Below are 26,820 nucleotides of genomic sequence, written 5' to 3' on the forward strand. Positions count from 1 at the left end.
CAAAGAATTCTCTATTGTCAAGCTTTAGCTCGTACAGGGTATCCCTTGGCTGGTCACTCTCACTGCCTCAGCGAGTGTGGGCTTCGGCTTTTGGTATTTTTGTTTGTCGCATATCTTTTTGTGCAGAATTTTTGTTGCTGTTTATATATAAAATGCTCATATTTATTTAGAATGCATTTGAATATTTTGCGCATATTTCGCAGAATCTAATGGGCGAGCGTCGCATAACTTGAATGCAGGGCTTTTAGCATAGTTTTTACCACTCGCCATTCGCCATTCGCCGTTCGCCGTTCGGCCAGATGGCCATTGGGGATCGTCTGATTAGCATCGTTTTAATGTTTAATTTAGGCTCTGGTGGCTGCCATTAGCTGCTGCACATGAAACATTTTACAAAAATAAAAATACATAATATATAAATTACAATCTGTATATATATTTATATGTGTACCTATGTACATATACAAATATACATCCATGTATATAGATTCTATAGCTTTTCCTTTACATATTTTGTTTTTGCAATTTATTAGCGCCTGGCAATAGCTCGGCTTTGTGTTAATGGCGTTGCCAAAAATTGTAAATTATTTATATTTCATTGCTAATTGCTGCCAACTTCTTGTTACGCGCCGCTGTCGCTGCTTTCAATTTTGGCAACATAATTTTTGGTTTTAATTGCTGGGCAATTTTCCGGCGCGGAAATATTCAGAGCAAAAAAAAAAAAAAGAAAAATAGATAAATGAAAAACAACAAATATTTACATAAAACGATTTATTATGCTATGGAAGGGTGTATTAAATGGGTATATGCTCTGTATGCCCCCAAAATCAGCTACATATATATTTACTTATACGTATGTCATTATGTTATTATGTATAGTAATTCCATACCTTCAATAAAATGATCATGATTAAATGTCTACCAAATATGGAATGATAATTCATAAGGTCTCTGGAATTCTAGACATGAATCGATTGATTATAGAATACTTAATCTACTCAAATCAAAGAAACTTAAATGCTTTAAGCTTTACTTTTTTAATTAATTGAATTTTCTTTAATAATTTCCAGTAGTACTTTTATAGTAACTCATGTATGTATGTATGTTTCTATTGGTAGTCAAAAACAAATTCCGTTGCCCCATAAAATAGACAACAGACAGAAACCGGCGTAATATTGGCTTGGATGGTAAAAAAAAGAGTTTTAAATTTATCCACACGAAAGCCAACACTAAACCGGAACTCAATTTAGCGACAAAATACCTAAAATGCTGTTTGCTAAAATCTCCTATTTAATACACGAATACCACCCCACGCAGATAGACACCTACATAAATGCACTGAGCAAAATGAATGAGATATTATAAAATCTATTCAAAAGTATACCAAAACATTTGTACGTGCATATATTAATAAAATATATTAACAAATTCAGAATATTTGTATATGCAATTGAATGTAAATCAGATTATAGATAAATTAAACTTGCCTATTTTTAGTAATTATTGAACTCTTCTGGTGTTAGCTAGACAGCCTTCAGACTTTGCTATGGGCAGTATCTATATGAGATCGAAATTAAATCGCATGCCAAATAAAAATTAATGATTTCAATAGGTTTGACACAAATTTCGCTCAGTGTAAATTTTTGTTTTGCATATTTTTGTGCATTTCGAATACTTTACAAATTTCGCATATGAAAATTGTGCGCGGTTAAAAGGCGACAGCGAAAGCTGTCAGCGTGTGTGATAGTGTGTCTGGGTGTGTGAATGTTTTGGTGTTTGTGCTAGTGTTTTTATTATGGACAAATCTAATAACAGTTTTGCAGACAGACAAAGTTAGGCAACACTCACAAATTGGTTTCTAATTTAATTGTTGTTGACTGGCTAAATTAAAGTTGCCAGAAGACAGACCGACAGACAGACAGACGGAAGGAGAGGCAAACAGAGGTAGGGCGGAAACAAAAATAAAATGGCGCTTGAATTAATCAAGCGTCAAGTGTGGCAACAGCTTGAAGCAGCCACATTCGCCGAGCTAATTAAATATTTGCATGCCAATTGCAGAGACTGAGCTAGGGACAGAGACAGAGACAGAGACAGAGATGGAGATCGAGGAGGGAGATGCTTATACACACATACACTTACATATCTACCGTTAAGTAGCTGTTCAGCTCAAGATGTGCTAATAATAATAATGAAAAGTCAGCGCCGAACATAAACTGCAGCAGGACGAAAGCAAACGGCGCAAAAAAAGTAAAAAGAAAACAAAAACAAATAAAAGAGCACAAAATTCGGGGCGCAAATAATGATGAGAAAAGAGCCCACAGCAGCAGCACCAGCAGCAGAAGCAGCGGCAGCGCCCGCGGCAGTGGCAACAGCAGTCATAAAATGTGCCCAGTTCCACTTTATGGTCAGTGGCAGCGCTGGCGGCGGCGCTGACAGCGCGGGCAGCAGGCAGCAGGCAGCAGGCAGCGCTGGCATCTGCTTAAGCGCTAAAACACGATAAATCTAATAAGGCTACGACAAAAAATAGTGAGAGCGGACGCCTAAGAGAGCGGGGTGCAGCTCCTGTCGGCAACTGCTGTCGCTTCTGCTGTTACTGCTGCTGCTGTTACTGCTGCTGCTGCTGCCCGTCTGCTGTCTGTCGCACGCTGAGCGCCGCATGGGAAACGCGTCGCAGCGTCTTAGCGTAGCAGCTCGCATAACTGACCTGCCCCACGTGCCGAACGAAGAGCGTCGCTCTTAAGTCCTGTGAGCTCTTCACGCTCTTTGCTGGCGCACACCCCCAGGAGTTCTCTGTCGCTGCTCAGCCAAGCGGATGCATTGCAGAATGCCGGCTAAATTGAAGCTTTCCGTTTACTTCCGCTGCTGGCGCCAGCAGCAGTTGCTGTCGCAGTCGCGGCCGCGTCCGCTGCAAACGTCACACAAACAAGCACACCCGCTCCGTCGCGTTGAATGCTTGTTATTTTTGCCATCAAGTAGATTAATTTATTAATATATATATTTTTTTTTTTATAAAAATTATTATTTTTAATTATAAGCTGTTCATTTAACATATGATTTATTTGCCGCTCGCTGCGCTGCCAATACGGGGGAATTCCTTTGTTGTAACCGACGCTGACGGCGCAGTCGAAGCTGGCATCGTCGCCGCTGTCGCAGTCGCTGACTTGTTGATGAGCAACCAGCGCCAAGTGCGGCGCATCTAACGGCACTCGTATTGCAACTACAATGCAAATGAGAGTTCGTCTGGCACGCTCTTTCTCTCTCTCCCTCTCTTTTCCTTCTTTCTCTCGCTCGTTCGCCTGCTCGTGCGCGCTGTGTAACTTTTTACTGCAGGCGACGTCGGCGCCTCGTGCAAAGTTTACTATGCCAATGCACTCAACGGTACGTTGTCGTCGTCGTCGTCGTCGTCGTCGTCGTCATCGTCATCGTCTGGCGCCCATTGCTCGGTTTCGGCACTTGGCAATGCAGCAACAATAGCAGCAGCAGCAGCAGCAGCAACATCAGTTGCAGTGGCAGCGCGCCGACGCAGCATAGTACTCTCTCTCTTTCTCTCTCTCTCTTTTGCTCTCATTGATTGGCAGCGCGGTTGTTCGTTTGTCAGCGCTGCGGCCCACCTTCACCTTCACCAGCAGTCGTCGTCGCTGCCAGTGCTGCATCTGCTGCCGCCTCGGCTGCGTTTGCTTGCACACAGCAGTTCTCGTTGGGCAAGTCCCCGTCTAGTTGGCATTCAGTCGAAACGCAACATTCGCCAGCTGCGGTTGCCCAGCGGCGACAAGTGCAGTTCAACCAGTTCAGTTCAGCGCAGCAGCACTCGCAGCCGCAGTAGCAGCCGCAGCGACAGCAGCAGCAGCAGTAACAGCAGCCACAGCCACAGTCACAGTCGCCATCGAACTTTGCTGGCAGTCGCTTTTGACCGCTCAGCCGCAACGGTCGACTGTTGGGCAGAGCTGCGTTGCGTTCATATTGCGAAACGCTGCGCAAACGCACGTTCCCTCTAACGGTACTAACACACATATGCAGTTAGACATTCGTCAAGTGTTGCCAATGCAGCTTAAACATAATGTTGACAAACGAAAACATTTTTCAAATATTTGGTGATCTGCAAAACAAAAAGAAACGAATTCACTTATGTATTAATAAATACTGTTCAAAAAGAAAATATATTCATATTTGAATATATATATATGAATAGCTGACAGCTCGCCGTGTAACGCGAGGTTTTGTTATCAATTCGCCGTAAACTCATTTTCCATTTCTACGTCGCGTCGTTTATGCCATATAAACAAAATACATAACGAAATGATAGACTGGAAAACAACAAAATAATAATAAAAAAAATTAAATTAAAATCAAAAACAACAACAACCAATCAAAAACAGAGAGGGAGAGAGAGAAAAATGCAATCGCTGGAAATTCCTGAATGTAATACACTTTATATGGAAGGGCCGCCGACAGGTGAGTGCAATTAATATGATATTTGCATTGAATATGATATATGATATATACATATATTTATGTATATACATATATGTATGTATGCATTTGTGTGTAAACGTATATGCATATGATATGATATGTATATCAGCGAGATATGAGCCAGTGAATGGGCGCAGCAAATAGACTGATTGAAAGTTGTAGACGGGTGTAATCTAAGGGGTTTTATCGAGAATTCATATCTGTATGAAGCGTAGTAAATGAATAAATAAACGAAAGATGTGGTATATTGAATGGAATCGAATAGTAGGTATGGAAGAATAATAATAATAGATTGCAGGGTAGGCTAAACCTGAATTAAAATAATAATTAACCTCTTAATTTAAAATAAAAAACAACGATCTCATTATATCAATACAATATGTGTTGAGAATAAATATAATGAAATAGGTTTACTGATAAATAATATTATTTATATAGTAATAAGTTTCCAAGCCAATTAGCCTATTTCACTTTCCGGAGTATCCTTGATCATATATAATAAATAATTGTGATATAAATATATGTAAGTCAGTTAGTATATGAATACCATTTTCCGAAAATTACTTAAGATTAGAGATTTCGAGAAGTAAGTTTGCAGAGCTGAATATTATAAGATCTCTCTAATATACAAATACTCTTTGAAGATTCTTCTGCAATCTCTTTTCGCAATATCCACTTTGAGGTCAGAGAATGAAGTAAGCTAGAAATTTGTTTCTGCCTGATCATTTAGTACGTTTCTTCGCCTATTGTTCGGGTCTAATAATAAATGGTGTTAAATAGTTTGGCTTTACGGGTAGCTCAGATTCTGATGAGCGTTCCAGCCCCGCATTGCCCCTCTAGTAGCCTCTGCTAATAACCCCCTTCGAGCACGATGATTTGCACCTTTTGGCAAGTCGAAACTAATTTTGAGTTCTTTCCTCCAACTTTTCTTTTTGCCACACTCTTATCAGTGCAAACAGACAATTTAAGAGATAGAGAGAAGAGCATGGGGAAGAGAGTGAGCGAGAGTATGTTGTGGGTCGGGAGCGGGATCGGATGGCGGTCAGGGGCGTAGTGCGAGCGGCTCTTATCAGCGTCTGCCTGCAAAATGACAATTTTATTTGGCGCGCATTTCGCTGCCTACCCCCGCCAGGGCCCCCATTGACCCAGCTACCCCCGCTCCTGGGTCGCTTTTCGCGCAATTGCATTTGCTGATAAGCAAATTAGCTTGCCAACTGGCCTAATAATTGAGTTTGCGGGAGGAGTCAGGTACATGTGTAAAGTAAATGAGAGTATAAGTGTGTGTGTGTGTGTGTGTGTGTGTGTGTGTGTGTGTGTGGTGGGGGCGTTAACCAGTCGAGCAAACTTCTAAGTAGCCGCCGATTGAGCAAAGCTTTTTTTCGCCAAAAGCGGTTCTCACATTTGTCATGGAAGAACGAGAAGGGGGGGGGAGGTTATGAAAGGGGGAGTTCATAATAAAGAAAAGTGGCCGCAAAGAGTGCTTAAAAAATGGAAATAGACGAGTGTGCCAAGAGCAGAGCGGAGGCTGGGCAGGGTCGCAGGTGAACACACAAAAAAAAAAAGAGTCGACGCTGAACGGCAAGAAGAAAATGAAATAGAAACATGAGAGCAAAAAAATGAACTAAAGAATTTCTACTTATAACGAGTTTTTATTACAAACGCGCGAAAGCGGCACAAAAAAATAATAAAATAAAATAAGAGAAAGAAGCAGTCCGCAAACCGTTAGCCGAAAATGTATTAAAAAAGAAGTAAAAATAAGTAAGCAAAAAAAAAAAAAAAAAAAACACAGACCGAATCTAACGAAATTCCAAAAGGAGTGCATGGTCCAAAGGGAAGAGCGAGGGAGGGACGGGAGTAGACAGGGTGGGAGAGTGCACATAAAAAGTAACAGCATTTTTGCCTAGCAGACAAATGCACAGACAGACGCAGAGACGGACGAACTGGCAGATGAAGAACAAGACTGCGAAAGCATGAAGCAACATTATTCAAAAGAAAGCCAAGTTAAGGCATACCGAGCACACACACACACACACACACACACTCAAAGAGAGAGACAGACTGAGAGAGAGAGAAGAGAAAGAGGCGAAGAGAGCGCAGACAGACAAAAGCAGCATAATGCAGCAGAGAAGTGCATGAGACAGGCACAGTTACAACAACAATGGCGGATCGCAGTTAGCATTAAACATCAAAGTAGCAGCAGCAGCAGCAGCGACAGTGGCAGTGGCAGCGACAGCGACAGCGGCGCCGACAGTAACGGCGACGCCAGCAGCGAATGTAAACGCTACAACAACAAACACATGCCGACATTCTTTCATTCGTACAACGACCTCGACTTTGATTTGCAGTTAAACGGCCAGAGCCAAGTAATTTTCGCAAGCGTGAGAGAATTATTTTTGCGAGAGAGCAAGAAGCAAGGCAAACAGATGTCAGCCCCAAACGGCCTCTAGACGACCTACACGCGTGAGCGAGAGCGCGCGTGAGAGAGCGGCGAATGTGCGCTCGGCTCGAGTCGGCTTTCGTATGGCGTCGGAGCGCCATCGTGTTTTGGCATTCGTGTCTCGTCGCTGCTTCTGCTGCCTCTGCTCCCGTTGTCGGTGGTAGCGACAGCGGCAGAGGCTGCGGTATGCTATGCCAAGTCGCTTATTCGTCAACTCCATTCATTCGTATTGCGCGTCTCGTCTGTGCCGGTCGTCCAGAGCTGCTCAGGTCTTGCAGATTGTGCTTCATTTGTCATCAAACACACAGACACTCACGCACACGCAGCCACAGACACTTCATACAATCATACAGTTAGGTAGACAGTGTTCAGCAACAAAGACAAAACAGTGCTTTAAGTGCCGAAGTGAACATTCGCAGCAATCAAATCGAATACAACACAAAAAGCAAACGCGTTATTCATGCAAATAAAATAAAATAAACTCAAATCAAATCAAATAATACAAAATAAACTTGACTATCGCCAGACACAGACACACGCATACACACAAATGTGAAGAGACAACAAAACAGCAGCAGGCCGGCCAGACAACTCACAAACACATAAACTCATACAGCTAGCAGTTAGCAGCTACAGTTATCAAATGCGGCCGCCGCCGGCCTGTCAACTTGTCCAGACAGCGAGAGCGAGAGCGAGAAAGAACGACACAGAGCGGGAGAGATGGGGTAGAGAGAGAGCGACAGCGAGAGTGTGTGGGCTAGAGCGAGCGAGCGAGAGCGGGCCTATAAATTTCATATGTGCAATGTTTGTGCCTGGCTGCTGTGCTGTGCGTTGTATCAGCTAACCGGATGTTGATTTGTTGGCCGCAACAAACACAAAACATGGTCCAAGCCAAGCAGCAGCCATCTTAACACTCACACCCATATCCACCAACACACACACACACACATAGAGAGAGAGACACACGCACACCCTCGCTGGTACATTTGCAACACTGGCGCTGCCTTTAAGCACGATGAAAAAGAATGCAAAATGATGCTAGATAAAAGACTTGCAACACGCTTGAATGAGGCCAGAAAACAAAGCCAGACAAGAGTGCATATTCACATACTCCCTATACACTCCTTATATACTCTCTCTCTTTCTCTCTCTCTCTCTTTATCTACTCTATATTCTATATATAGGCAGCCATGGAACGGACAAGCACAGCTTTAAATAGGTAAGCAAGAGAGTTAAGCTTACTACATTCTTAAAAGTCCAACAAAAAGGGGAGGTAATGAATTTTGGAAGAATTGGTTCTACTTGAAATTATTGCAGCTATTTAGAGGTGTGGATCAACCAGAAAATATTTTAAGCTATTTTTAATTATAGCTTTAAAATGAATTATAAAGGTTTACATTATAAGAATCTAAAACAATTTTATATTATTTATGTCTGGTAAAAATTTAATAATTCACTTTAATATGATTTAAAATATGATGTTCTCTGCTAAATGAATCTAGAATCCATTGTTGAGTATTGAATTGAGTAAAGTCTATAAATTTTTACTTTATTTATATAAGTTAAGTTTCAAGTAAATCTATTCTTAAGACGAACATCAATGGTAAAATATATATTGCTATATAAGATATTTTTTATGAACTGAATTGCTATATTCCAAATTTATGAGGTAAGCTCTGTGTCAGCTTTAAATTTAAGTAGGATTGAGGCTTTATACAAATATTATAATTTAGGAATGCCGCACGAGTTAAAACTCTACTTCACTATTTATTATTTCACTTATTAGTCGAGGAATTTCTCAAATCTGTTAGAACTTGTTCTAAGCTGTCACCAATTAACACGTTATTATTTCGAAATTCGCATACTTGTGCTACATAGTTAAGTGTAGATATACGATCTCTCTCTCTCTCTCGCTACCTATATATTTACATAAATTCCAATTCCCAAAAACCAATTAGACTATCAAATGCGCTTTCGAATCAAGCTGAAAGTGGTTGCTTGTTTGCCGTTTAACAGAGGCAACTAAAAAGGGGGCACGTTTGCACACACACACACATACACACACACACACACACGAGCACAGACACATACACTTACAGTTACACCACAGACCCCTCCCCCTGCGCTGCTCTCTCGTTTAACGGGGCGTGCCCCAGAAGCGTGCTAATAAAACATTTAATTAAAACATTAAGCGACGTCACATAATTAAACTGTAGCACCTGAACGAGCCAGTCGAGCGGGCGAGCGAGAGAGAGCGACCTAACCCGGCCGAGCTGTCTGCCAAGTTGCACACACACACACACACACAGAGCTAAACACCCATGTACAGTTAGGTTTTCGACAATTGTAGTAAAAGTTTATCGCCCGCATTTAAAAAACCATGGATTAAAATTCTACTTGAAATGTGCAGAAGAAAAGAATGAAACAGAGAGGGGAGAAACAAGAATAAAACTTTTTTGCTACAATTTTATGCAACATGTTTTCTAACGTGTGTGTGTGTGTGTGTGTGTGTGTGTGGGGCACCCACATTTTGTGCCGGGTAATCCCAACACCAACCCCAACCTCGTTGCAATAAAGATAAGCGTCGCAGTTAGCAGCTAGATACCTGCATTGCTCGTGTGCCAGTGTTGGTTAACGAATGTTGTCCACTAATTGCAGCGCCAAACAGTTTGTAAGCCTGACTATTTTGGCTGCCATTAAGAGGGGGCGGTACTGGGTGGGCGTGGCTGCCGGTGCCAGACATTCAGACAATTTCATAGAAAATGCATGAGCACGAAAGCAATTCAATAGCCGAAAAATAGCTAGGCCAGAGGCGTGGCCAACGAGGGGCGGATAGGCCACACTGTACTTGTCGCTTTTACAAACAAAAAAAAAAAAAAAAAAAATGGAAGAAACGAGGAAGAGCAGGCACAAATTACTCGATAGCAGGCGGCAAACTTATAGATACAAGATACGACTCGAATGACGAGCACAAAAAAAAAGAAAAGAAAGGAATAGAATAAAAAGCGAGAAAATGAAAGAAATTTGCACGAAAAATTATAAAAGAAAAAAAAGAAGAGGCGAAGTACAGCGCAGTGGCGTAGTAGGGGTGGGACGGGGCGTTGCAGAGCTGAGGGTAGGTAACTCAATCGGTATAGAAGCGGCAAAGTTTTCGAATTAATTTATTGATACGACGATAAGGAAATGGAAATGCGAGGCGAAGACAAGCAGCAGATAAAAGAAAAAGAGATAAACGATATTAATAGATGGACAGAGCGAGAAGAGCGGGAGGAAGAAAGAGGAAGCCTCACTTGGGGGAGAAGATTGTAAAGTGAAGTTGGTTTAATCAAATGGGCACGAAAATTTAAAAGCCAAATGAAAGAGCTGAGCCATAAAAAATGATTTGTGATTGCGCACAGCGGCAAGTGTGGTCGGGTGAGAGAGATAGAAAGAGAGAGTGAGGTATAGAGAGGCGAGTAGATAAAAAGAGATCGTATGAGTCATAATGCTCATACGCAACGTTGACAACAGCAGCTGGCTTTAAAAAAACTTGCATTTGTATTTGTTTACGTCGCCGTGTATTTGCTTATGCAAAAAAACCGAAAAAACTGAACACTTTGTATCTGATTAAAAGAGTATAAAAAGCCAGGCAAACAGTAAGAATAAATGTTAACGCGCCTTAGAAGAGTGGCAAAGCGCAAACAGAGAAAAGAACCAGTAAGGAAATAGCTGTAAAAAATGTGAATAGTAAAATACTCTAACTAGCATTTTAGCATTTATAAATTGATATCAGAATACAATATAATGATCAAAAATATAAAGAATAAGAGAGATAAGGGAAAATATGAAATAAATATTATATGACTAATAATATAATATTTAAAAAATGGTGAATTTCTTGCCAAATTTGAATGTTTCTCTTCAACCATTAAAATTGATTTCTTTAGGATAGAAAATATTTCATAGACTTGATTACTGAATGCTAAAGATGTTTTAATACAGAACTGATTTAATTGAAAATACATTTGAAGTTATTTTTCGTAAGTTTTATAAGTTTAGTATGTAATATATATAAAGTATTTTTTACATGTTGTCAAATTTTTTAGTTGATATTTCTAGGTTTTATTATCTTAAGTTTTTCTTCCAACTTCTTAGTTTGTGCTCTGATTTTCACGCAGTCGATCAGTAAAATCAGATAAAGCTAGAAACTAGCTGGGAATTAATCTTAGGATTCAAAGTTGCAAAAATCAATTGAAAAGATACCTATTTTACGATTATTCGCCTTTAGAATGATTTTAATTCTTATTAACTTAATTCCTTAAGCCAAATGAACTTGGATTCTACATTATATAAAATTCTATTGAGTATAGTATCTCTGATAGTTTCTGCTGTGGGTATCATCAGTTGATTAGCTAATTATGAATATATTTGTATTTCTATGTAGACAGAGCTAGTTAATCTTCATTCAGGCTGCTCACCTAACTGATAGACCCCCAAAAATTTCGCAGCGCATTATCAAGAATCAGACAGCTGTAGCTGCAGACATCTATTCACATACATTCAATTGTTGATATAGACGGCTCTTGGCTGAGGGTGTATGTGTGTATGTCGGCAAATATATGCACATAAGTAAAAAGTATCTTTGTCAGAGCAAGGGGCGGGGCAGTAGCTCAGCTCCCGCAGCGTCCTCCTCTCCCCTCCTCAATCTGTTTGCCTCTTCGTGTTCAATAACATTTCGATAACATTTCACTGCGACTTTGACTTTGCGCATTTCGCTCTATATAAATATACAATAGTTTGTTGTTGTAGCTGATATGACGCTTAAAATACATATATATATGTTCTTTATATACACATATATACTTATTTGTATGTACGTTTATAAAAGCAACTATAAAAAATGCAAATTTTATTTCGCTTTTTATGCGCGGGCTTTTGTTTTTCTGTCTTTTTGTATCTGTTTGTGTTTTCTTTTTTGTTTTTCGTTCGCGCTTGGGTTTGTTGTTTGGATTTGTTTTAAAACGTTGCTCCGATTTATTTATTGTGCCATTCATGGTGTAACTGTATTTCCATTGGATGCGGGAGCAGTAGCTGTATTTCCATCTAGCTACACAGCATTTATTTATTGTCCTTGTTTTCTTTTGGCCGCATCGCAACTGCTGCAATTTATTGTTGGCAAAAACTAGAGGCTAGTAAAATATTGAAATATCAATACAAATTTCACCATGATTTGCGCTACACTGACAGAGAGAGATTGGAGTATATATATATATATATATATATATATATATATAGAGAGAGAGAGAGAGAGAGAGAGAGAACAATCTTTGCGTCCATAAATAACATGCGTTGCTATAGTTTTCTCCGCTTCAGTTTAGATAAATGCAATTTGTGCGCAGTTTAATTGACAACAGAAACTGGGGAATTGTAAGAACTTCAATTGTTTGAATTGTTCGGAATCAATATATATATATATACAAGCATTTATATACACACTGAGATTAGTCCATGATATATGTGCATCCAGCATAATGCCACTCAGTGCCTTTTCTCTGTCTGATAGCTTCCAAATGATTTATAATGCTATCACTGGGTTTGAAACGAACTGAAATGCACCAAAAGAACGAATAGCCAATCGAATATATATTATCTTTAATACTCAATTATTGGGTTGCCTTCAAGTCAATCTCATATAAATGTGTATATAGGCATTGTTTATACTGTTGTTTATGTACACACATTGTATATAGATTCTTTTTATTGTTGTTTACTCTTTCATTACAGACCTAGTCTGACCTAGTCTTGGCAGCTATCCTTATATGTCGTGTCCAGCTGCCAGCTATCACACCATAGAAATCTGTTTTATTTTAAAATAGTAATAATAACAATTGTATTGAAATTAAAGCACATTTTTATTAAAAATTATCACTATTAATTAAAAATTAATTCTGTTTACCCTATTGTAAATTTGATCTAACGTACTGTTTGGCATTATATTATCACTTCTTCACCTCCTCATCTCACAGTTCAAGCTCTAGTTTCCGTCAGATATCGTGCAACAGCTATTTCAGTTCTTTCAGTTTTTGTTGTTTTTAATTCCTTAATCATATATTATTTCGCTTTGTCAGCGATTCCTAAACGTTTTACTTAGCCAATTTGGCTAATTTACTGAGCTATTTATTCGCCACAGTCTCATCAGCGCGTGCCTGCAAACGCTTGTTAAGCCAAACACGTTTCGAGGACCGAGGGCAGCACAGCTGTTATATTTACGACTCGGGCACTCAGTTTAGCATAGCTAAACGTTTTTGTCCAGTCATGCTGTAATAGTTGTAATACTTGTAGCATAGTTCTGGGGCCCACTTAAAATTCAGCGATACATTTTGTTGAAACTGTGCTGGAAATGTGGCCAAAACAAAAAAAAAAAAAAAGAAGCGAATTTTGCAAAAGCTGTTTAGCCAACGCATTATGGTATGTGCGGCTATTTTCATGGGCATTACGTCAGTGTACTGAACGAGAGATACTCGTAGTGCTGTGCTGCTGCTGTAGATACAGACGTGTGTAGATACATAGATACATACTCTATCTCATGCTCGTATGCAGGCAGTGCCCACATGTTTGGCGTACGCTTTCGCATGTGCGAATACGCAATTCGCGATACATAAAAACTGCCTGTAAACAAATAAAAGCAAAACGAAAAAAAAAAAAAAAAGAGTAGAAGAAGCAGATGAAAATAAAACCTGAACTGAGAGCAAACAAAACAACATCAACAGACGGCAGACGGCAGACGGCAGACGGCAGACACGAGCCATGAGCTACGATGACGATAAACCCAACGTTGACACCTAGCCCACCCCCAGCCGCCATCTCTGCAGTCCCCCAGCTGCCCCAGCTGCCCCCCGCGTTGCAAATAGGCAACTCGGTTCAAATGCCACACGCGACTAGCAGCAACAGCTTGTCAGAGCTTGTCAGCGTGGGCGACGCTTTAATATGCCGCGCATATCTATATTTATTATGCACATTTCTTTTATGCATGTATATAATTTATCCTCATGATAAGCTTGTTTACAGCCCGCTTTTAGTTTGGAGTTTATGCTCATTTAGCTAAAAGTTTTCCATAATATATTTCGCTCTTACTTGATATCAATTTGGGAATTCTGTGAACTCCATTTGCAGGCAGCTAACTCTCAAGTTTGATTGGCATCTAAATAGAGTTTAGTGAATGAGACTAAATTTCATAAATATTCATGGTTGATCTGAGTCATTTTGTGTTTGAAGAAACAACGGGGCTTGCGGAATTTTCAAAAAATGTATCTAAAATGCTAACGATGTCTAATAGAGTTTTATTCATATATGAAGGTATTTCGAATTTATTTCGAATTAGTTCTGTGAAAAGATTTAATTATTAAAATGAGGAATGAACGGGCCTATAACGTAATTAAAAATTAAACTTGTCTTGTTTTTATAATTACTATTATTATTAATTATTTAAATGATAATTATTTCTTATTATATGAAATGAAATCGATATTGGCTATTTGAAATTATTATAATGGTAATACTCCCATTTTTATGAATTGTTCAAATTGTTATTTCAATCATTGTGAGGAATTCGTTTGAATCAAATCAGATAATCTGAAAATGATTTCATATTGATTAAACAACAGTTTATGATGATCTCTGCGCCATTATTAAATTAATTCCAATGGTTTTGTAATTGTTGCTCTCATGCGAATCGTATTCTTAAGCATGTCAGATGCGTAGCACCTGTCGCCTGTTGCCGCAGCACACTTACGCCTGTTGCTGTCCCGCCCCCTCAGCCCACTCAGCCCAATGCCACACCCCACACACGTTGCTCCACGCCCTGTTGCCGTTGCTCGCCTGCTCCGCGCTGTCTTTTGGATTTAATGTGGCCACATAAATTTAGCAAATCAAAAACGCGTTTTATGGTCGCTGCTGATGTGTTCCGTCTGTCCCACCCTCCCGCTCGCTGCCCCTCTCACTCCAGCTCTCTCTCGCACGCAGTTTGTTCGAGTGTCTGTTTCTGTCTGACTTTGTGTCCGAACGTTGAAAGTTTTGTGGAGCGAAGCTAACAAAATTTATTGCATTTACAAGCATATTACGCGAGGCGTCGCAGCTCACGTAGTAGTTGCCACAATGCCTCAAACTGAGCGCTGCCACGTTTTCAGTATTCCCAGCAGCGGCGGCAGCACAGCGCGTTGCCGCATTCATCCAAATTGTGGCAGACGCTGCGGCGCCTGGCCCCTGCTACGGCTGCTGCTGAAGATTGATGTTGCGTTGAATTGCTCCAGCTTTGGCTCGAGCCAGGAGCGTGGAGCGCGGAGCGCGGAGCGTGAGTTGGGGCATGTCCAGGGCTGATTCTGCTTGCAACTTACAATATGAATTACTCATTGCTCATTTTTGTTGCAATTTATTGTCAGTACTTTTGCTGTTGCTGTTGCAACTTCAATCTCGTTCTTTTTCTCTTTCTTCTTTCTTATTTGTTGCTCTCGTGCTCGGGCAAGCTGCTGGCTGTTAGATATTTTATGCCTGTCTGTCGGCAAGGTCCTTCTGCTTTATGTGCTTGGCATATTTTGTCGATATTTTGGTTAAAAAATACACAGCGGACGGCTTGCAACGTTTTTGTGGCATGCCTTGGGGCACGTTTTGGCTGCCAGTTCCTTTGGCCTTTTGGCTGCTTTAAAGTTGAGTAATTTTTTCTTCACTTTTGGGGCGCAATTACAACTAATGCGGCAACTGCGTGTTCGCTGCAAACATGGCTGACATCATTAGGCCGCCGCACACACACTCACTCGTACACATGCACACACACATAGCCACACACATTGCCTTGGCCGGCTGCTTCCGTTTTGACCAGCTTAATTTCCTGCCAGGCACCACATGGCGTATGTGTAATCTACTATATTGTAGCGCCCCCCTCTCTCTCTCTCTCTCTCTCTCCCTCTCCCTCTCCGTCTGCTTTCCTCCCACACTCTCTGCTTAATCACTGTAACTGCCATTTTTCATCAAAGTAATTACCCGCGGCCATCGCCATTTTCATTTCTCAGCCCTGACCACGCCCCTGCGTCTGCCTCCGCCTTACACACACATACAGTGTGAACAGCCACGCCCAGCTGTGGCGCTCTTTAGCGTCAAATTAAATCATTTGATATGCATTAAAATTTTATGCAACATTTTATTTGACAGCTTATCAGAGCTGCGAAACAAAATGTGAACGAACCAGATCCAGGCCTCCAAAAATATTTTAGGCAAACAAAAAGTACGTAATATTAAACGCTACATAGGGTATATGGGTTTTATAAGAGTCTTTTTATTTCTTCAGTGTATGATGCAGCATATCTCAAATCCTAAGATATTTCGTATATAGAAATATTAAATATTTGAATATGTATATTCACATTCTGATTCCAATAAGCAAATGAAACCATTTATTATATATATATATATATATATATATATATTTACTAGTATAAAGTCCACTGCATTTCCCACTTCTTCTTCACATTTTGGATCTTATATATTATATGTTGTGTGTGCTCTCATTTTTCTCAATAGAAATGTTTTTCATTTATTTAAAAAAAAAATTACAGAGTATAAAGGTTCTGCTTTTTTATAGAAAAGAATTTTCCTTTTTGTTATTATTAATTCATAATTTATTACGTTTGCTTGACTTTATTAACACACTTTGGCCTGACTTGGCCCTCTTTTTGTTGGCTTCTGTTTGCGTGTTGCCTACTTTTCTGCGCTTCGGAAATGTTTAGAGCCTGTTGAAGAAAAGTTTTCAGCATTTTCCTTTCATATTTTGGACATAATTTATGCGCCCAAATTAATATGCGCAAAAATATGCAAAAATATGCGACTGCTCGTGGGCGTGGTGGGGCTTTACAGGTATATGCTGCCACGCCTACCTCTTGCCGCCCACCTCTTGAAAGGCTCATCCACTTCAAGCAGCTTTTTGATATGTGGCATATACATGTATAACATTTATATATTTATTTCGTTGATTTGCTTGTTTGCTGCATATGTGAGGCAGCACAGAAGCTGGAGCTGATTTTGTAACTGTTTTTCCCCCTTTATTTCAACTGCCTGCTCCGGCTGTGCCAATATAGGCCTTAACGAGCCAAGAGCTTCGTTTGGCTTGCCAACAACAGCTCTCCTTCTCTCGTGTTCTTCCCCCTTTTTTTGGTGTTCGCTGCTGCTTAGCTGCCACGCCTTTTGGCCCCCCACAAATAACTCCCCCGCTTGGCTGGTGGGCCAGCGGTGCCAAGGTGGCTGGCTGCTTGTTTTTGGCCATAGCCTGGCGCTACGATTTGTTTGCCTTTGCCAATTGGCGTAGGCCGTGGCCAAAACTCGTTTAGTTGCCTGACCTAGCTGCTCGGCACGCCCTCCCCTCTCTCTTTTCTCTTCCTCCCACTCCCTCTCTCTCAGTCGTTTGCCACTGGGCTGCCTGCCAGCTGCCGGTTGCAAGGTTTTTCTGTGTTGCATGCATAACCAACTACAATGCCAGTCAAGTATCTGCCTCTCCCACTCCTACTCCCACTTTCTTTCTCTCTCTTTCCCACTCTTATCTCTCTGTGGCTGTCTTTTTGCAGTTTTTGGCTCGCTGGCTGCTTGTCATAATTTTTAAGTGACCCAAGCGCCGCATGTGGTCGCCTGTGTCTGTATGTTGCAGGCACTGGGCTATCACTGCCCCGCCCCAAAAGCCGCAGCCCTCCCCGATTTACCTCTTAATGATTTATATCAGCTGCCGCATAATTTGTTTCTGCTCTTGCGAAACTTGAAGCGCGCCACACTTAAAACTACTTTAAGTTTTTAATGGATAGAACACATTCTCGTAACACCATTTCTCCAAGTTTTCCCTGGAGGACACTAAGTTTGGAGCTGCTCAAGTAAAGTTTCAGATATACAGTGGTAATTGCGTTTTTAAGAACCTCTAAAGCGCTTCTCTATTTTGATAATGGTTTGCTCTTGATTCATTAATACCGTCTTTAGTCCAGGTCTTTGAATAGGCAGTTTAAAAACAATGCATACTCGGTTCAATTTGAATAGCTCAAACTAATATTCTTTACAATTTTACATTTCTAAATGGCTAAAGTCAGAATAAAATTTTACTTTAATTTTCCATGTTCTCGCTCTTGATTTTTGTCGTGACGCTTGCCTTTGCTTTTTGCAACCTCTTCAAAAACTCCTTCTTCTTTCATGTTTTCAATCTCTTCGATATCTCGTTCGTACCCTAAATGATTTTGCTGGCGCCGTGGGCGTCGCGCTCTTTCGCTCCTTGGCTCCCCTTGTGAATGTCTCTCACAATTTCCTTGGCAACTCAACAAGTTCAAAAGTTCGGGGCAATTAACGTTTGTTGCCTTCGGGGCTCCAAATGTTTATTAATGTCCTCTAGCAGGGGCAACAACAAGTCAATTAGCTCCTGCCAGCTAGTCAAATGTGCTGCCTGCCGCGAGCTTTCGGCTAAACCGAAAGTCAATAATCTGCTTCACATTCTGTTCGGTTTGCATTGAAAATTTGCCTGGCAAAAGAACGAAGAAATCGCAGCAGCTGCCGCTCGATTTCTCTTTACTCCCGCAACAAAAGACAACACAACAAACAATTCAAGCCAGACACATTCATCCTTGGGTGTGGGTTATTGTCTTGCTGTTGCTGCTGCTCCTGCTGCTCCTGCTGCTGTTGTTGCAAGTACAAAATGCAACGCTGTGCTTAACAACTCGACGCATAGACAATGCGACAGCTCCTTCATGTCCTTCGTCTCCTTTACCTTTTTTGCCTCCTTGTGTTGTGTCTGCTCCTGCTGCTCGTGCTGTTCCTGCTGCTTCAGCTGTCCAATACAAATGCACAAGTGCATGTCGAGCTAAACAAGCAGCCCAAAGTTTCATTGTAGTTGTGCGGTTGTAGTTTTTATGTTGGGCATGTGGTTTTCTATACCCTGTAAATAGTGGCTGCCAATCAGCATTTTCAACTTGAGTAACTCCATTGGCATGGTATTTGCTGCCCATGTTAGTATAAAGTCATTTTTCTAGGAAAAATGCAGAATCCTTCTATAAGTGATTTTATTAAACGCGTTGTCATTGGGAGTTTGATTTGAATTGTAAGTTAATTAAGACCTCATCAAATTTCATATATACCCAATAAAATTAGCAAAAGGAAGACAGTCCCAAGAAATTGTACTGGCGATAATTAAGAGCCCAACTTATTATCTACAGGCATTGAATTAAAAGACGATGCATTTTCAAACAAAAGTAAGACAATGGGAGGGAGACCTTATATAACTGCAGATATCATACTAAGAAGAATATGATGCAGATATTGTACGAAAAAGAAGATAAAGTACTACAATTTTAAAGTCCGAAAATATATAGCTAAACAGGTAGATCAGCAGAATTACAACATATTTTAAGCAAGAATTAGACAATATAGTTGATAAACCAATAAATCAGTTTTAGTCACAATACAGTTGGACAATATCTAACCTTTTTTTGTATATTTAATGCAAAAAGAAGACAATATAGCTTTGCAAACTCAATAAGTTAACGGGAGTTATTATACGAAGAGGAAGATAAAACAGAATATTCCATTATTTTTGTATTCCACATAATATCTACGTTTAGTTTAGGGTATTTAGAATATGTGCAGCTCTAGCTGAAGTCCTTTAACAAGTTTTTCTTTTGTGTTATTCTCGGCGATCCCTCGCCTCTCCTCGTCTCGCCGCGTCTCTGTTAGCTCCGCTGTTAGCTGTGCATTTGCAAGTTGTAGTTTTTGTAGTAGTTGTGTCGCCCCCGCGCTGGATGCATGTAATTTTTATAGACTCCGCACTTGTCGCAGTCCATTGTCTTGACACACACACATAGTGAGAAAGAGAGAGAGAGAGAGGGAGAGAAAGAGAGAGAGAGAGAGAGAGAGAGAGAGAGAGAGAGTTTTTAGAGACTCGAGACGGAGACAACTTGCTTAGTAATGTGACGTCTGCTGCTCCTTTTAGTTACTGTTTTCATGGTCCAACTGTTTTGTGTTTTTGTGTGTCCCGCCTTTGTCTTTTGTCTGGCAGGTGTTTCGTGCTTTGTAGTTTCGAACAATGCCCAAAGAAAACATTACCTTTAAGTCCTGCTGCGAAATGGAACAACCAAATACTAGTAGTAGTTGCTGAGAAAGTTCTTCTTCGTTTTTCTCCTCTCTGCTCTTCTTTTTTGCGCTTTTAATTTTAAGCATATTATGAAACTTAAATGCGACGTAATTTGCTTGGTTACTCAACGTCGAGGCTAAGCCAGCTTAGGAGCTTAGAATATCTTACGTGACGGCTTACAGTTCATTCTCATTTCTGAGCTGCCTTTGTGTGTGAGTGTGTGCGAGTGCGTCCATAAAAAGGTGAGTGTGTGCGGTTGTGTGGGTGTTGTCTTTATGATTGCGGCTGACAGCTAGTGGAGCACTGCGTGTGACAGTTGAAAGTGGGCGAGCTGAAGTTGCCTTAAAGCGCAATGTCATTGTCCTTGAGCTGCTGGTGATTGTTGGCCTTAAAGAGGCGCTGATGGTAATGAAAAGCTGTATGAAATGTGAAAAGGGGCGGATATATGGGAACTGGAACTACCGGAACTTAGCTTTATTACCACATAACTTTAAGAAAATTAGCTTATGTAAAGTTTATGATTATTTTAATGAATCCTTTAAAATTCAATTCTTTTATTGCAGAAACTAAAAGACTGACAGCGCTAGAGCCAGACAAATTGGTAAGTGGCATTGAATTAGCTATAACGGTTAAAACTAGTCCATAAAATTATTACGACAAAAATTCTGAACCCCAGGCATTTTTAACTGAGTAAACTAATATGGATATAGCGTCTTCTGCGAGGCTCCCTTGACTGGATTAAACTGTATTTTTGTTGTATTTATATTAGTTAAATATTATTTATTTATTAAACCAAGGTAATAGGAAAGTAGTATAGTTATATTTAAATTTAAATTTATAAATAGTTATTCATTTGTAGCTAGTCAATATAATATTCTCTCAGCTCTTTATTCAGAGTATCCATGAGTCTATCGCCTTCATTAGACGCAGCTCTGACTGTTGCTGCTGCTGCTGCTCCTGTGCTGCACGTCAGGCAGTTGACGTATATGACGCTCTATGCATGTTGACAGCTCGCCTGCAGGCTGAGTCTCTCCATGGCTGTTGCTCCTCTGCTCCTCATTCTTTAATTGCTTGCGGTTGCTGCGTGCAGCATGAGAAGTTGCCACATCCTTATGGCAGTCTCTCTCTCTCTCTCTCTCTCTCTCTCTCTCTCTCTCTGTCTATCTATCTCTCTGTCTGTCTCTGTGAGTGTCTCGCCCGCTGCTCTAATGAGGTCATTGCTTGACAATCGCATTTGCCATGCAACATTTGCTGTGAAGAAAGCGCGCGCGCGACGTCTCTGATTTGTTGCATGCAACATCATGAGCCGCTGCATCATTCGTGTGCCGTTTCTCATTCTGCATTGCGTTGCGTTGCGTTGCTTTCATTTCCGTTTCCGCTCGCCAGCTGCTTCATTGTGGTTGTCATTAGGCCCCCTGTCTCACTCCCTCTCTCTCTCTGTCTCTCTCTCTCTCTTCCTCTCCCTATCTCCTCTTATCCCTTGGCTACATTTCATTTGATTTTAGTTCATTTTAATGTCTTTTGTTCTTTGTTTTGCGCTGCTTCGGCATCTTTTGCCGCTGCGTCGCTTTCATTAATTTTCGCCGGCGCCGCTGACTGTGCCACTATGCTAGTGTAGAGGGGGCTCTTAGTTAGAGGGAGGGAGAGGTCTGTGGGAGGGGGCTGTGTGGTTGTTCGACATAATTTATGCGACAAGGCGTGCGAGAGATAAATTTCTGTCGTTTGCCATTTTTCGCTTGCGTTGTATTTGGTCTAAATAAATTAAAGTTGGCGCGCGGAGAGGTGCGGCCGGCACTTCCCCTAAATGAAGCGCCGCACTATTTAGAGGCAGGCAGGCGGCAGGCGGCAGGCGGGGCAGGTGGAGGGGCTGCAATTTCCGTCGCGCCGCCTGTTGATTAATGCGCGCTTTTAATTGCAGAAGGCACAAAAATATAAAAAAAAAAGTTTCTAGACCACCAAATGGAAAAGCACAAAACAATGCGTCAGCCTCAAAGCGCCAGAAAGTAGACTTTAAATCGAGTTTAATTGTTGCTAAAAGTTGCTATGGGTACAGTAGAAGCCCGATAACTCGATTCAGTTATTTTTCGATTTAGACAGAAATTCAAATTATCGAGAATTACTGAGCAGGAGTTCTTTTCATATATCGGTATTTTTAATTTAGCATAGTACAAATCTTCGGGAGTGGACTAATGAATACAAAAGACTACAAAATAAATAGATGAAAAACTAAAATATATAATAATAATAGAATTAAATATTTGTATACTGTGTTATTATTAATAGTGTGTTATTAATATAAAATTCCTACCAGACCCTATCAAAACCCTAACCTACAGTAATTTATCTTGATATAGTTATTTGCATCAGCTTTGCAATAGGTCTATAAACGTAATATTTATTAAAATTCGCATAAGAAGTATTATTTATAGACTCTCATAGGTTTTTTTTGAAGTCATGAATAACAAAACAAAAACAAGTTTACATAAATTGGTTTCTTTTAAATTGTTATGACTTAAATATATTAAATTTAATCTTCAATTATATATTTTTATAATAATTTGGCAATTTTCTGCTACAATAGATGGGCTTTAAGAATGTGGTGAACTTTCACGCTGCGTATACTTAATATGCAGCGCTTTAATACGTCGGCTCACTTGGCGTATGCGTAATGCAAAGTCGACTTGCGGCTGCATATAAAATGCGACTGTGTCGTGGCATGCGTGCGACAGTGTCACTGTATGTGTGTCTGTGTGTGTGTGTGTCTTGTAAATTAGTGCGCTCATGCAATGCACACACTCACACATGCACGCATACCCACATACACACTCGCGCACACTCACACACATGTAGCTGAGCAGACAGCGTATGCCACTTAACCCGACTCCAGAGCCAGTTGCTACGCCTGACGCTGTGACATGTCTCATGTAAAATAGCATTTTCGTGCGTTTGTTAATTAAAAGTGTAACCAAGGTACGGAGCGAAAGAGATAGGGCGAGTGAGGGCAAAAGCGAGAGCGAGATGGAGCGAGTGGTGTAAGAGCGGGTGCAATGCCAGTTTGTGCCCGATGCGTTTTCGACGAGGTAAACCATAAATAATGAATGAAATTAACAACGCACAGCAACAACTCAAAAGCGTGACACTGCCATGTGCATGTGCGAGTGTGAGAGTGTATCTGTGTGTGTTTCATGTGTCTGACAGCAACTGACTCATCCTTTGGAGTTCAAAACCTTCCCATCGCCTACATTCGCACGCACTTGTGCAGAACGTTGCGCTTAGAGCAATTCCTCATATGATTTTTATATTTATATGATTTTTATTAAAGTAAAACATGACTCAGGCAGTGATATATAATATAGTTGAAATATGGCTCCATAATTTATGAATATGTTGAAAATTCCCAGATTTATGCAAATGAAAAACTAAAAACTCAATTTATCTACATCAGCGTCAGCAACAGAAAGAGCACAGAGCATTTCGCATTTACATTTTGCGAATGCTGCATGGAAGCACTGTGAGTGTGAGAGAAGCTTGCATTTGATATAGAGTTTGGGCTGGGTAAGACTGGTAGCTGTTAGTCGTTAATCAATATACATAAGTGAAAAATCTGAATTTTATTAAAAGATAAACTGAGCATTCATCAGAGCCTAATGGGAACTAGTCTTATTTACCCATTTACTATTGAACCTGTCTGCGGACTTCAACTCAAATTAGCATATATACATTCATTATAGAGCTCCTAGGTAAACTCGATCAACATCGATAACTCTCAATTGTTTGTAAAGTGTGGGGCAAAAGCAATAAGCCGATATTCTTTTGCTGTATTTTTCAGTTTGCCAATCGATATTTGAGTTTATTGGAAAGTATTTTCGTAAATATGGGTCTTGGAGTTTGGAGAAATTCATTACCCAAAATATTAGTACGCAAAATGAGAACGTGATTCATTAATAAGTATAAAGCAAAACATATTTGAAGAGATTTAAACAGTTTCCTTCGACTGTTTATGTGGTATAATGCGATTGAATTAGGCTAAGTATATGTGTGTATGTATGGTTCAATCAAAATAACAGAAAATATGTGATAGACATAGGATGTACATGTCAAAGCTAAAGTTTAAGTATTATAATAAAAATATTTATTAATATTATTGATTTAATTGTTTGAAAGAATTTAAGAAATAGAAAAATAATTAAATAAAACCATTTCTGAAAAATAAAATAAATTGATTTGACATTAAGTCTGATAATAGTATTCTCGGTTAGCTCTTTCCATTCGACTTTTGTTTATATTCCGGTGTGCTGCCATCCCATTAGGCAATAATAGGCCCAAGCCCAAGCTGCGAGCTGCGAAGCTCTTTGCTTTTTAATAACTTCTTCGGAAAAGGCTGCAATCCATACAAATTAGGTATTACGTTAATAGCAGCTCACGTAGCCTGCCGGAGCTTTAATGCCATTTGAATAGCTCAGCTTTTAAGTGGCAATAAAAGTGTTGTTGTTCGTGCGTATATCAAATCGTGTAGATATTAAGCTGGGGGAAAACGAAACGAGGTTGGTTGGCAAGCCCTTCCCCATGGCCATTCCTTAGCTTTAGCCATTCTCCGGCTTCCTCTCTCTCTCCCTTTCTCTGTCTCTCTCTCTCGCTCGCTCCCTTGTGCATTTCCGCTTGAACGCGGGGCAAACAAAGCGCATAAACGACGCATTGAGTTATCAAAAGAAATTGCTGGCAACGTTGCAAGTCCTTGTGTTGCATGTGCCCCTCCCTGTCGCCACCCACCCCCCGCTGCCACTCTGTGACAGGGCGTCAGAGCAGACACATTATTTATGGGTCGCAATTACTCAGAGGCGGCGTCTGAGGCGTCTGAGAGGGGCGCAGGGCCTGCCACTGCGAAAGAAGAGGAATTGCCTTAGCTGCCGCATGCACATATAAATTTCCTCAGATATTTATTTAGATGCAGTTGCACGCGCAATTTGCAATTTGCAGTTTGCAATCAGAGAATTGCTGCAGATACGAGCTGTTAGATATTATCTTAGATAATATCTGCTAAAACTTGGCTCAAACAACGAAGCTCTGACAATAATTTACAAGCGTTTTTGTCTTATTTCTTGGCATAAGCTGAGCAGCAGCCACAGCCACAGCTAGAGCCACAGCTAGAGCCAGTCATAGCCACAGCAATTAACATGGTCAGCACACTCTCCTGCTATCTCTCTCTCTCTCTCTCTCTCTCTCTCTCTCTTTCCCTCTCTCTCTCTGTCGCTCTTTGGCTTGGCAGTTGCTTATATCCGCCTCGTTGGACTTTCATAATAAACAAATTTCGTTAGTGCGTGTGTGCTCCTCATGGTAAGGCAGTTTACCAGCGGCTAGCAAGAAGAAGCAGCTCATGATAAACAGGCGGGCATTCCTTGTGGTCGGCCGCAGCTCTAGGAGCTGGACCATGGACAAATGTGCGTTGCACTGGAAGACAATGGCAGCCACATTAAGCAGTTTATATACCCCACACACATACACACACACACACGCTTTTTACAGCTGAGCAAGCAAGGCATTATTTATATCTTGTTTTTTCTTTTCTTTTCTTTTCTTAATTTTTTTGGTTTTTTTTGTACTTCCTGCGGTTTGCAGCCATAAAAGGCTAAGCGAGCAGCTCGCTCGCACTTGATAAAGGTCTTAACTGGCCACGCCCACTGATTAAAGCCTTGCAAAATAATTGAACAAAGCATAAAAATGTGCCGCACTAAAGGACGATAGGACAACAGCTGGCAGTGCTGGCATGCATTTTATAGCATTGAAGACAAAAGGCCACACTTTTTGGCCTCACGTTCAGTCACACACACACACACACACACACACACACACACACACACACACACACACACATGCACACACTCTCTCTGGCACACGTCCTGACTTTGCGCCGAAAGTAGTTTTCATTGTTTTGTGCGCCTGCATATTTGACCGGGCCTCTGTTTTGTTGTGGCCACAAGCAACAAGGACTTCTAATTAGCACACTGTCAGCCGCTGGTCAAGCCAGGCTGGCAGGGCAGGACAATGACGACAAATGTGCTTAAATGGCCAAGTTAGTCGAGCCGTTAAAAACGGTCAACGGCAAAGGCAAAAACGAGGCCCTAAGCACAAACGGAAACACCAAATGGCAAATGGCGGCAGCTCTCGCGGTCCCACACTCAAAGCGAAAGACAGAGAAAGAGACAGCGGTGGTGGCCAAGCAGTTGGAGCAACAGAGTCAGGCAATCGTAGTGTGGCTTTCGGCGACTGAAGGACATTACATTTGTTATTGTCTGCTTGTAGTGGTGTAGGCCGCATATGCGACTCTGTAAATGTGGAGCCAAGCACAGTGGGTCAAAAGGGCTGAAAGGCGATTTAAAGAGACATTCTTCTGTTTAATATGCGCTGAATTCAAGCATGAATTGTTGATTTATATCAATCCAAACCTTTTGCTATCTATAGAGGACTTTCTTAGACAATACTACAATTCATAAACAAAATAATTATTTGAATTAAATTTGATCATTACATAAATTTTCTAATTTAGAGGGAAGTTTTATCATTGTCAAGCCATTAATCTCAAATACCTCAACGATAAAGGCAAAACTGCCTAAAAGAAAAAGGAAAAATAGTAAAAAATTAAAATATGTGATGATTGGGTATTAAGTCGTATTTTACTAATCAATTTTACTCAATCGAACCAAAGCATATACAAGGTCGAAACCACTGACAGGATAGGGCTGTCTATGTGCAACGGATAAGTCTGATCTGCTTTAGCGGCAAATCTCAATAG

At 40.6% G+C, this 26,820-nt stretch overlaps 1 long non-coding RNA gene across 2 annotated transcripts in view; it reads left to right on the plus strand.

The window, feature by feature from the left end:
- Nucleotides 1-3,671: 3,671 nt before the first annotated feature.
- Nucleotides 3,672-26,820, plus strand: part of LOC108654671 (uncharacterized) — a 40,714-nt gene continuing 17,565 nt past the window's right edge. Inside the window, exons 1-2 of one of the 2 annotated variants that reach the window (XR_003980084.2) lie at nucleotides 3,672-4,449; nucleotides 20,594-20,631. This is a non-coding gene — a long non-coding RNA (uncharacterized LOC108654671). Of the gene's footprint in view, nucleotides 4,450-5,108; nucleotides 8,127-20,593; nucleotides 20,632-26,820 lie in introns of those variants that run through there. The other variant, XR_003980083.2, reaches the window with a different exon arrangement.

This window comes from Drosophila navojoa, chromosome 5, assembly GCF_054131105.1.
Source record: "Drosophila navojoa isolate 15081-1374.11 chromosome 5, UAZ_NAV_1.0, whole genome shotgun sequence".
In the NCBI taxonomy this organism is placed as follows: domain Eukaryota; kingdom Metazoa; phylum Arthropoda; class Insecta; order Diptera; family Drosophilidae; genus Drosophila; species Drosophila navojoa.